Source organism: Daphnia pulicaria, chromosome 4, assembly GCF_021234035.1.
Source record: "Daphnia pulicaria isolate SC F1-1A chromosome 4, SC_F0-13Bv2, whole genome shotgun sequence".
NCBI lineage: Eukaryota > Metazoa > Arthropoda > Branchiopoda > Diplostraca > Daphniidae > Daphnia > Daphnia pulicaria.
Window position 1 is genome coordinate 1,859,093 of NC_060916.1, and position 13,518 is coordinate 1,872,610.

Genomic DNA, 13,518 nt, shown 5'->3' on the forward strand with positions numbered 1-13,518 from the left:
AAATTTATGAATATGCTGGTAAGCCCAAATTGGGTGGGCTCATGGATCCCAGACAGGGAGTAATTATTATCTTAATTAATGTCACGAGCACGGGTTATGAATAGCATACGATCAAATGAATAGCCACTCCCGTGAAGGAGAAGTAATAAGTTCCCGTCGCTTAGCCGTGAATATTCCTGATGTTAAATTCATGATTGGCCACTACCGCCAAATTGAACGGAATTGGAGTGTTAAGTCAGTTGAATAAAGAACTTGTTTGTACGTAGAAATGGGTGGGCGCTGTTTTGCCGTCGGCATATCCGATCCTTCTCTACAAAGCTGCAAATAAAAGAATCAGACAATATCTGAGACAATCAATATAATCAGTAACTGCACGTGAAGATGTCGTAGCTTTTCCATTAGAATAAAACTTACAGTAAACCGCCACTCCACCTTCTTCGATACTTTCACCAAAAAGAATCCGTTCAGTTTATGCCCCATTCGCCGCAGGTCTGTACTGGAGGTTGGCATGCGACCAATGTCAACTATTTTGCTCATTCTTCGTTTATTTTTAAGGTTGACGCTGCGCAACAAGCAAATTGCATCTGGCGAGTCAAAACTCATGAAAATTATATGAAAATTATTTTCTCGTGTTTACACTTCAGATTGGCGATGGAAATTTCAAACAGGCGCAAGATTTTGTTACGAAGAACGAAAAAAAAAATTGTTTCCCGTTTTCACTCAAAAGAAAATACTTGCAGATTCACGACGGACTAGACGAATATTCTCCCATTCTCCTCTATTTGCCTCTATTGTCATCACAGGCTCTCTACTCAACACATTCGACGGCCATCGTGCGATTTTTAGAAGACGCCAACTTCTCCTTTAAGGCTCAAAATTCAAAAAGTATAAGATGAATGTAATTTATCGTGGAATGACCGTTTTTCACATTTTTTTTAACATTTTGTATGGCTGTAGCTGTAGCCGAGCGGCCGAGTTGTAGACGCAATCTCTTGCTATTGCGTTATAAACACAATAACAGTGAGTCCATCAAATAATCAAAATAATGTGCGTCTATATCCACTGTAAACTGTTATGATTCTTCTTTCATTTTGTAATAGAGAAATCATGCGTCCCAGATGACATATTGTAACGATAACCAAATGAAGTTGCTGCTGTCGGTTGAAACCCGATCAGAAGAGATGGCCATTTATGCGGCTTGGGGTACAAATAAGGTATCCGTACGATTCGGCCAATAATTCTAGCCGAATCATGTAATTATTTTTATATGATTCGGCCGTTGGCCGAATTCTACATTTTTTTATGTTGTATTCGGCCAAAGGCCGAATCAAACAATGAAATAAAATCGCATTCGGCTAAAAACTTTTGTATTTTATTTATTCGGCCACGGTATTTTTTTTTGTATGATTCGGCCAAAACAAAAAATATGTAATTCGGCCAAAACATAAAAATATGCAATTGGCAGCGCTGGTTAAAAAAGGTTGGGGAACTCGAATGTTGTTTTTTCTCTAGTTGATACCTGGTTCTCCTGTCATCATCATCGTGAAACTTTACTCTGCTATTATGTCTTGCTACATCTGCAAATCGGCTTTTGTTGGTGCAATGGGTCGTCGTTGCACTATTAAAAAAATCAAGTGTAGCAAACTTGATTGTTTGAATAAAAGAAGTGATACATGTTTTGTGAATAACACGGTCGTGTGAATATACCTGAACGGACACACACACACCGTATAAAACGTACAAGGTACAATTAAAAAATAAAAACCCAAACGATTAAAAACCCTCAACCGCTTCGCTAGACAGTAATAGAAACATGGCAACGTTTTTTAAGAAAGGTGGAGGGAAAATACGTTCAAAAATCAAAACGTTTCGAGTGTCGCCGCAATTGTTATTCATAGGAGGCTTCACACACGACAGGTGCAAGCTTGGAAGCATCGTACAGTATCCTGCAAAAAAATCCGAACGCGATTTTTTTCAAACAGCCACCTATCAATATTACGGAGAACTGTGTTTGGCTTTTAGCCCAAATTGGGGGGGGGCAAGGAGGAAAGCGAAAGGTGGGAAGAAACAAAAAGGAATAATTAGCCATTGGGCATGTCTTCTTCCTCCCCCCTCCAAAAAATATATGAATGAACAGACAGGCTGTCTGAAATTTTCATGGCGCGAAAAATTGATTCAACCAACTTAAGCTCATTGCCGATTATTAGACAAGTGACTTAAAGTGATTCCATTCAATTTTTCCCGCTTTGATGCAAGATTTGGTAGCTTTTTGCTTGTCTTGTCACTTGTCCAAAAATTGACAGTTAGCCTAAGGCTATTCCAGACAGCCTGTCTGGTTTCATATCATATTTTTTATTTCGGAGGGAGGGGGTCTCTTTCTTCCCACCTTTCGCTTTCTTCCTTGCCCCCTAAATTTGGGCTAGAAGCCAAACACAGCCCTACAAGCTGTCTTCCTTCTAGGTTTCCGTTTATGGAATCGAACGGCCCAAAAACGTAATAAAAGTATCTTGTGACTGAAAGTTTAAACGTCTAAAATACACATCAGTGCAGTTTTATTTTTATCTTGTCAAACGCGTTTAAAACTTCGTTTCACTAGAGAATGGAAAACGCTGTTTATTTCATGTTGCTCAAGCTGATTTATAAACGCTTATCGTGCCGTTTATAAAACGAGATAAAAATTTATACACAATTAGAAATCGTATTTATGTGGCAACGTCTTTGAAGATGAGTCTAGTCTATACCAGCGCCACCACACCACGCTGAGATAGCGGCCATCAGTCGCGTGTTGGCGAAGTTGCGAGAAGGAACTGCTGCCGGTCGTTTTTTTATTATCTCTTACGAGTAACCTGAGCCCCGGTCAATTCCGGGGAACTTTTGTCTAGCGTAAAGTCGGACTTTTTTGCTATTCGCTTTTCTGTAGCTTAATCATCTGCCCGTAATAGATTGTAACGTGGGAAATCTGCCCAGTACCTTACTTGAAGATTTCGTCATCACGGCGATGCTATAGACATCTGGTGGTGATGTTGCGTCATAAAAGATTGCGTCATCACGGCGACGACATCCGATGGGCATGTTTGGGCATGTTCCATTTTGGGGGAGGAGCTTGTGTCCGTGACAGACACAGGCTCCTCCCCCCAAATATCCGTGACAGACACAGGCTCCTCCCACAAAAGCTTGTTCTTTTATTATATATAGATTTTAAATTTTGTGTGTGTCGACAAACTAATTAGTGTGTGTGTGTGTTTATGGAAGGCGTTCCAACTGAAATATTTTGGTGAATATTTGCGTGTGTGTTGATGGAAGGCGATTCCGGAGGATTTGTTGGGGGTAGTGTGTTTCTTGTTTCAACGGCCCTGTTCAAACAATGACAAACACAAAGTGTGTGTGTAGTTTTCGGTGGTGTGTGTGTGTGTGTGTGTGTATTTTGTTGGTTTACCGACATACGGGGAACACCATACGTGCCCCCTTTTTTCATGCAACAATTGGGCTCAATAACAGCAGACGAAATGCAAGTTATGTTTTCATAGCATTTTTTGAATTCATTCTGTTGGGTGCAATAGTTTTTATTATTCTTTGTTTATTTCTAATTTTGATTTTGCTTTAGATTTGCATTTAGACTGACTGAGAGCTATCAGTTTGTCCTTTCGAGAAAAATAAAAGGCCAACACCATGGTCAAAAAAGGGTTTTTGTTGACCATTCTCAAACTTGCCACTACTCGTGTATCATCCAAGCTATCATGTGTGTTGATGGAAAGCGATCTGTAGGTTATTGAAATAGTTTTCATTATTCTTGGTTTATTTCTAATTTTGATTTTGCTTTAGATTTGCATTTAGACTGACTGAGAGCTATCAGATTGTCCTTTCGAGAAAAATAAAAGGCCAATGTGGCGCACCGGCGCAAAAGGTAAAAAAGAGGGGTAAAATCTGGCAACGGTGGGGGTGCAGACGACGTAACGGGGGGACGATGGAGAAAAGGATCGAGGAGACGGACAGAAATTCAGCTGCGAACAAGGAGATTTTAGGGTGCAATGGTGGTGTATCACAGCCAACACCATGGTCAAAAAAGGGTTTTTGTTGACCCCTTGGTTGCTACATATTCAATCCTCATATCCTTGGAATGGACCCACTCTTATTTAGAGGTATTGCTTGCTGTCGTTACACTTCCATGATATTTAAAAAATCTAAAGTCACTTCCATTCTCGTTTCAGGTTAATCCCTCGCCACTATTCAATAGACGGAATCCGTTGGTGGAAGCTGACGAAAGATTAGTTTGCTGATATTCAGCAATCCAACCGAAGGCCTTTCAACTTCATCCTTTGCTGACTCTTTTTACGTTTTACGTTTTGATCTTTCGATTGTTTGCTGACGTCTAACGTTTTTATTTGAAAATAATTTCTCCGTTTTGTTTTGTTCAAAAGTGTAACACTATATGGAACTTGTCTTTTTTAACAATAAATACAATGGACCAATAAATTTCATGCTTTTTTTTATTGGTAAATTAGCGCGCGCTGGTAAAAATTTGAATATTAGTTTATTGGCAGTTTGACATACGATAATATATCGTTGGAAATACTAACATTAAGCGCTAAAAAATTCCGTACACGTTTGCCGTTTTCAAACCTATTTGTACCCAGTTTTATTTAGGGGTTGATCCAACGCATTTGGATCCGTTTTAGAACTTCATTCAAGACAGTTTAATTGCGCTTTATAGGCGTATCTAAACGGGTTTTCAAAACCAGATACAAGACAACAAACGGGTTCTACAAACTGTATTGAAACAACTTTATTTACGGTAGACAGCTTGCAGGGAGTTCCCCGCAATATAGATAGGTGGCTGTTTTGAAAAAAATCGCTGTTCGGATTTTTTTGCAGGATACTGTACATTTCCAAAAATATCCGTTTTTTTTTTTTTTTTATTCTGTTGGCAAGTGCATTTGTTTCTTGATTTTCACTGCACTCTCCCTTTCCTACGGTAACACACTATTTTATTTGTGTTACTTATTTTTAATGAAATTTGATGAAATCAACGAAAGAAAGGTTGCTACCATGGCTGCTACCTTGATATTGAACATTAACCTAGAATACGAAATTCGACCACAACCTTGAGTGGAAACTGGAAAAAGTTTGAAATCTACAAGACAAAAGTATTTTTTTTTTTTTATATTTTAAACGTGCAGTGAAATGTAATAATATTCTATGCTTTATTTAGAGTCTTATTGAAAAGCTCTTATTAGGGTTAGACACTTCACAGTAAATCTCAGCTTATTGTGGGAACATCTTGAATGATGACCCGATGATGACCAATCATCCTCAGTAAAATTGAAATGGGAAGTGCAATTTTCTTCTGGTGATTACAGGAAAGGTAATGCAAAGATTATTTTAAAGCATATATAATTGTTCATGAATTTCAATATTATTTTCAGGTTTCAATGCTGGTTATTCCGAAGCAAATGGAAGTTGATTCTGACGTGTCAACTGCCACACCTTGTTCAAAAAGAAGGACTAGGAGGACTACGGAAGTCTTTTGTGACGACGACGGTCAATTTAATTTCAAGAATTGGCACAAGTATTTCGAATCAGTAAATGTGGAAGGAAAAAATGTTTCATTTATCCCATGTGAATCAAAACCAACTCTCTGTTGTCTCTGAATTCCCTTAATTGACTATCGTTCACTTATTTTGTTAAAAGGTTTACCATGTTATTGAAATTGTCTTATCTAACAAATACAATGTAACAATAAATTTTATGCTTTTTTATTATTGCGTCGGAAAATTAGCGCGAGCTGGTAGGAATTTGAATAGAAGTTTATTAGCAGTTTTAAATACGGTAATATATCGTTGGAAATACTAACCTTAAGCGCTAAAAAATTCCGTTTACGTTTGCCGTTTTAAAACCTATTTGTACCTAGTTTTATTTAGGGGTTGGTCAAACGCATTTGGATCCGTTTTAGAACTTCATTCAAGACAGTTTAATTGCGCTTTATAGGCGTATCTAAACGGGTTTGCAAAACCAGATACAAGACAACAAACGGGTTTTACAAACTGTATTGAAACAACTTTATTTACGGTAGACAGCTTGTAGGGATGCCTAAGCCAGCCATTCTCAAACCGAGACCTCTGTGGACAGGTAATTCAGTGATTAATAATAACGTCTAAACGAAATCGCAAATAACATAAATTTTAATGATTATAGGCAAGCAGCTGTTCACTCTGATCATTCCTGAGATCGTCGGAGGCGCGAGTAAGAACTAGATCTAGAGTATGCCCTTTGTCATGTGTCGCCACGTTGACTAGTTGCACAAGACCGAACGAGTCGATCAGGTCGAGAAAACTGCAGGCCGATGGATTCAGTGTGGAATCAACGTGAAAATTGAAATCCCCAACTATTACAAGCTTGTATGTGTATGTACGATTTGATACATGAAAATTATGTTTCCTATTTCACTCGTTTTTATTGTGCCAATTGTCTTGGCCGAGGACAAGAAGCCCAAGACGAAGTGGGAAATCTTAAAGGCGGAAAGGCTTGAGAAAGAAGCCTCCTAACCCCTCGACTCTCCTAACCCCGGCGCAGAGAGCTCCGTTCGACGAGGAGGAAGCCCTCATACGTCGGGATAGAGAGGCGCAGAACGCTCTAAGAGGAGAGGTTCGCGCAGCAAAAAAGAGGAAACGAGACGCGGTGGAAAAGTGGAAGAAAAGATACGCCTGTAGATAATAGACGTAGATTTCAGAACGCGTTTTACAAACTCAATCGACATCGTGTTCTTTACCCGCTGTGGCTTTTCTTTTTGTTCAACGTCTTCACTCTGAAACAGCTGACAATCGATGAAACGGAAAATGCTGAAGTTAAAGAATTGGATATTGTTAAGCACATCATTGAGCATCAATCATCGGCTAGTTTTCAGGAATCTGAAAAAGTGAAAACAATTCTCATGTGGAATCCGTGGTACGGCGACTTTGGTTTCACGTTGGATGACGACTCTTCTTTCAGGTAATTTTAATTGATTTATTTGTCAAATTAAGTTAAAACATTTAGAATTTATTTTGGAGATTGTAAATCTACTAAAGGCTCAGCTGATTTGTTTATTTTGACATTATAATAAGAGAAAAAAACTGTTAAGATCTAATGACATATTTTCTTATCTCCGCTTATCTCATATCAGTCGTATGGGGTGCAAGGTCACAAATTGCGTCCTGTCGAAAAACAAAACCAAAGTGATTCCTGAACAAGCGGATGCCATCGTGTTCCTCTACACCAACTTGTGCGAACTACCGAAAATTCACGGCCGCCAAGGATTTCAGCGATTCGTTTTGCTCACCGACGATCCCCCCATGTGCTACCCTCGCAATTACTTTGAGCGTGACAACCATTTCGGGAGTTTCTTCAACTGGACAATCTCTTACCGGGAGAATGCCGACATCACCTGGAAGAGGGGCTGGATCGAGAAGCTGCTGGACCAGCCGTTGAAAATAAGACATTCGTTTCCCCAGTAAGACGTTTTAAAAATTTCTGATCAAAACTTTTAATTACTTTTAAAATAATAATGAATTAATTTTTACACAAGAATTGGAATGCGAGAAAATTGGAAAAAGAAGAAGCTAGTCGGCTGGTACGTGGCTCGCTGTGGATCCAAGAGCAAACGGGAAGGATACATCAACGAGTTGAGAGTATTTTCCAAATAATATTTTATTACCTCAACAATCAAGTCTTTTAAGTAGCGTGCAATACCATTATTTCATTTTTTATGTGCAGGAGTTTATTGAGGTAGATAGCTACTGACCCTGTGGCACTAAAAGTTGTCCGGAAACGAACGGAACACCCACTGCGGCTATTCTGCCATGTCTGGACATGCTGGCCGAGAATTACAAATTTGTTCTGGCATTCGAACGTTTCATTTGTGACGACTTTGTCACGAAAAGATTTTTCGATCTGCTCAGTCGTGATACTGTGCCTATCGTTTTCGGGTAATTTCAATAGTTAATTTAATTCTAGTATTAATTTAATTACGTTGGACCAGACATTTATTTGGATAAGCTTATCAAAAATTTTAATTATTTTTTTTTAAACAGGGGAGCTGATTACAAACGGATTGCACCACCACATTCGTTCATTGATGCTCTGTCGTTCAACCCGAAAGAGTTAGCTGATCATTTACTGAAACTTGAAAAAGATGAAAAACATTATTTCCGTCATTTTTGATGGAAAGACGTTTACAAGGTAATTCACACCAAATTAATTACAATTAAGTTGAGTGTTTACATTTATTCCGGACGAAAATTAATTTTCAGGTGCATTCGGGATATGGAGAATTGGCTTCTCGACCGTTTTGTGATTTGTGCGAGAAACTGAATAGCAACCTTCCTCGCAAAATTTATCGGTGTGTAATAAAATTTAATTATATAACTACAGCATTTAAAAAAAATATGTTTAGAAATCTTGACGATTGGTGGTACAACAACACCAAATGCAGCGCTTCAGAAGACCGTGGCATTGTGATCCGGCATAATGGAACTGTCGATGACCTGCACAGCATTCAAATTCCCTGGTCTTTTGATGATTAGATTCGTGCTCTCCTATGATTTAATTTTATTATCGTGTACTCATCTAAGCTTAAGTTAAAATTTTAAAAAATTCTTATTAACGACGAATCTCTATTTTGTGTTTCCATTCTCCTTAATTTTGAATCAACGTTCGTAATAATTCATTTATTATGAGCTGTTAATATTTTAGTATTTTATGACTGAATCAAAAAGTCGAGTTAACTGCACCTGCCCATGGTCGAATTGAGGACCTGTTGTATGTCAACCGTGATAATCGCTACACTATAGGTGCGACAGTTAAATAGTGCTCTGTCCCATTGTATACTTGACCAAGATAACGACTGAAAGTGAAAGTTAATGAAGGGGGAACTTGATGGACTGAAATAAATACCACCATCGCCTCGTTGAGCAGAGAAACGCGCAAAAATGTCGCACAAAGACAATCACTCGGGTCTCAATATCGCACTCAAAACGCACAGGTAACAGGTGGCAGCTAGACGAATAGGATATGGTTGTCAATAAAGGCTGAGAAATAACTTGGGCTGACTTGCAATATTTTTATTTTTGCTTTTGACAAGATATGTTGGGTAATATTTATTTTGGCAATACCTAATGATACCGCCTGTTGGCAATAATTATATAATATTATGACACCATTCAAACGTAGACGCTGCTGAGAGTATAGCCTGGAACGTAAACTACTGTTAGCGTGTTTCCTATACGGCATTTAAACTTCATTAGGTTTCTTGCGGAGTGTGCATTAATCGGGAAACAGAAATCAATTCACAAATCAATTCAAAAGCATTTGTCGTTGCTCAACAGCCTAAAGGTGTATCTAAATATGGAGCCCTTACTACCGTTTTAAGAAGACTCACGGTCACACGTAGACTTTATTCTAATTCCAGATTCCACCGAGTTCGAATTCCTGACATTGTGTTATGTCTGTAGCACGGAACACGGATACATGTATAAAATCGCCTTGAATACAAAAGTAACGTGCTGAAATTTCGATTATTGTCGGACTGAGAGGGATGGGTGAGGAAACGGAATATTTTTCATTCTCTAACTTTCACCTGCGTCAGCCATTATGTTTTTTTTCTCACCTATCCCCTTGTCGTCTGCCCTAAAGTGAAAAGAAAAGCTTTACAAAATAAAGCTATTACTAAGAAAGCATTAGCCGACAGAAAAATATTAGTTCGGTTTTCATTTTTACAGTAACTGATTAGCTTATTCCCCTCCAAAAAATCTTTTTCCGAGACAATTTCCACAAAGGAAAAAACTTGAAAAAGAAGGTCAAATTTCTCTTCGTATTTTTTTTAACATGCCGTACCTATTTGGAAGGAAAAGATAGCCCCCTAAAATAAAAGTATAGCTCATTTGGTTATTCCCGTGGGGTTCAAACAATAGGATAGGCCATGAGATACTATTTCCTAAGCTTTCCAATTTTAATCAAACTATTAATCAACTTAAACTTGGACTTGAATTTTTCCGAATTAAAAATTCGAAGTCGTATTTTGGGAAAAGATAAAGCTTATTGCACTTGCCCAGGTTCGAACTGAGGACCTGCTGTGTGTGAGACAGCCGTGATAACCACTACACTACAAGTGCTTACAATTATCAGAGCTGTAGTGTTTTATCATTTTGCTAATCGGTTTTCGTTGTTCTTTAGTCAAGAATGGTGACGCACTGACCGACAGAGATTAAAGAAGTAATAATAAATAAATCATTGCAAATATTTACGACTATTATAGCAGAACAATATTGGAAATAAAATTTAATGACTGAAATCACTAATAAAAATCATTCAAATATAAGTTGCAATACTAAAAATCGAAAATAATGGTCGCAAATTATCGTTGCCAACACCGGGAGACCCAGCACCGTCTATATAAACTACAGCCGACCCATCTTAAAGTAATTCAGTTCACGCTGCTGTCTACTAGTTGTTGACTCATTCTTAAAGCAACTAAAACCAGCATAATGTTACCAATCATTTACTGCATGCTGATTGCCTTTCTACCAGCGACGATGGCTTCATCGTCGAATTTCTCATTCGAACGAGAAACGATTATGACCGTCTGCGACATCAACCGCATCTCCATCACCAGCAAAGGAGAACCGGTGCCCCACTGCGACGAATTACCACCGCCCGGCGACTTTTTCTCAGTTTCATCTCGCACAGTCTGGGAAATGCCGTGCGATGAAACCAGCGACGACGAACCCATCAACCGCCGTCCAACCATCTGGGACAGATCCATCAGAGCCCTCCATTGGTTACTCGAAGGTGTCCAGGATAAAATCAGATCACTGGGCAACCTCCTGGTTCTCGCCATCGAAGATGTCAGTCGTCTATCGCTCATCACTCGTCGATGGAATGTTTACTGGTTTCTCGTGGGCAGTTTGGCGTGTTCTCTACTGTTTTTCGTTCAAGGGCTATACCTCAGCCGGGCAGGTAAGCTCATCTACAACATCATTTTGAACGTGCTCATAGGATTCGCTACATCGGCTGCCTTTTACATGATCCACCTCTACTTTGAAAACATTTACGTCATGGCTGTTTTTGTGGCTATCGGCTTATTCGCACTAACCCCGTGGTACCCGAAATTCTACCTGTCGGCCATCGGCGTCCTCACCTCCATGGAACTGCTGATCCCGCTCTTTGGTTTCTGCATTATGCACGTCTTTGAAACCCAATTGTTTTTCGGACCTATCCTAAGCATCTTCATCAACTGCGGCTCGATTGTGATCCACATAATCTGCCTGATGGGCCTCTACATCGACGAGAAACTGATCCTCGTCAAAGTGTTTCTCTTGCCGTTTTTCCGAATGTTCCAGAAGGTCTTTGGACTCAGCGATCAGAACCGTCAAGAAATTGAATTTATGAAAGAAAGCGCTCACCTGTTGAACAGGGAAATCTTCGAGACGTTTGGCCAAGTGGCACCTTCACCAATGAGCACCTTCGCCCAGTGGGATCAAGCATTCACCAACGTTCTCCAGGCAGCTTGTCAGATCAAACAGAATCAGTGGAAAGGTGAATGTTTTCACTTCATTTACGGCACTTGCAGAACGGAGACTTTCAACCTCGGCCCTTTAGTCGATTTCGTCGCCCTGGTCACCGATACTTGCTTCAAATTGGGACACTATTCGTGTCTACGATTGGATTCGCTAGATGTGGAGAAATTCTGTTCCATGAACTTTGATGAGACCACTGCATTTGGCGCAGCATTCGCTCATTATCAAGAAGCTCTGGATACTCTGGCCCGTGAAATCATCATCGACCCGCTGACACCTAAAGTCAACAACGACCTGCTGGAGATGACGGCCGGTTTCGATTTGTTCACCTCCAAATGGACTTGGTGGTTGCGTCATTTCATCAGCTGGGGACTGGCCGGTTTGTGTCTGTCACTCGTCCTGTTATCTCTGATCTACGCCACCGTTTTCCTGCTGAAATACCGACGCAATCTCTACTTTTGCAACAATTACCTGAGCAGAGCCATCATGGAACGCTGGAACGTCCATCTGACACGACGAGAAAAAGGACGATACTACACGTCATTCACCCGTGTCATGTTCGACTACATTTACATCATGTACAACTATCCATCGCGATTCGCCGAATCGGTCCGCTTGATTGTCAAAGTCATGTTTTGTTTCTGGTTCGAGCAGTCGGCCAAATACTTGCATCATTTGCTGATGAATATCCAATTCGTCGTGCCCAACTATGGATCGGCCCGGTTCGTCTTCAACGTCCAGGGCGATGGAATGTTCGCCGTTCTGATGCGGGCCGTCCTGGGCGGCTTCAGCCTCGAGAGTAAATACTGCAAGATCGCCGATTCTTCAGCCTGCAATACGGCCTTCATTCCGGTCGATTGGCGAACGTGGGTCATGTTGTTTCTACTGGCCTTTTTCTATTTCTTGATTGGACTGTACCAGAGCAAGTCGGACTACATCATGTGCCGCATATGCGATTTTCTTATACCCAAAAGAGGCGAGGAAAGAACTGAAGTGACACTGGAGGAAATCAACGAAGAACGTAGTAAGAGGAGCGTTGTGGTAGAAAAATTAGCCGAAGAAGAAATTAAGCATCCGTGTTTCGATCGCGGTCAAAATGATGCCATTATTTCCTTTTATCAGCCAAGACGGTGGTACCATCGTTTCATGCCGACGCTCATCTTGTCTCTCATCGCTCACTGGAAATTGGGCGTCGATAGCATTTTGTGCCAGATTTGCGGACAGGATATCATCACGGGAAGATTCAGGTGCAAGACTCTGTTATTTTGCGAAGAGTGTCAATGTCAATTGACTTGCTGCCCTTGCGGCAGTGATGCCTGTCAAGATGGTATAATTTTTCATGTTTGAAAAAAGCAAACAAATATTTGAAATCCGCCCCTCTGGGTTAAAGGTTATGTTCTTTTCATTTAAAGTTCAGGATGAATAATACAGTTCTAAAAATAAAAGATAGAAAAGCAAGCTTATCAGCTCGCCGCGAAGGGATAATCGTAAGCCAGTTGAAAACTGTCTTAAATGAAAAATTCAGGGCCTATTGTTAACTCGGACTTATTCACAGTTCACACTTTTCTTCACAGACTTTTCGGTCTTAAAACGGTATTTTTCTGTCACAGTTCAATATCCTTGCAAGTTATTAACGTTTAGTTTGCTTAACTCTTATTTTCCAATTTTTACACATAAAGTTCAATAATTGAATTTAAAAATAACCATCTTTTAGTCAAATAACTGCAAAACATAAATGCAAATCTGGTTGTTGCGTCATGGATGGGACATCAAAGATTGCGTCATCACGGCGATACTACGGACATCTGGTGGTGATTTGATTGGGCGGAATATATTCGTAAAATTATTTTACTCATGTTTAACCATCCATTACGAATATATTTCAATAAAAATTATTCGACGAGAAGGATGAATTTTAAACTTAACACGTTATTAAATGACACTTACATATGTAGTGGAAAGTGAAATT

At 39.7% G+C, this 13,518-nt stretch overlaps 2 protein-coding genes and 1 non-coding gene across 3 annotated transcripts in view; 1 reads left to right on the forward strand and 2 right to left on the reverse strand.

Moving 5' to 3' along the window:
* Positions 1-13,518, forward strand: part of LOC124336181 — a 455,543-nt gene that overhangs the window by 286,578 nt on the left and 155,447 nt on the right. The window lies entirely within an intron of this gene.
* Positions 1-13,518, reverse strand: part of LOC124336700 — a 580,524-nt gene that overhangs the window by 189,152 nt on the left and 377,854 nt on the right. The window lies entirely within an intron of this gene.
* Trnav-cac lies at positions 10,073-10,145 on the reverse strand. Its single transcript has one exon. It is a non-coding gene; the product is annotated as a tRNA-Val (tRNA).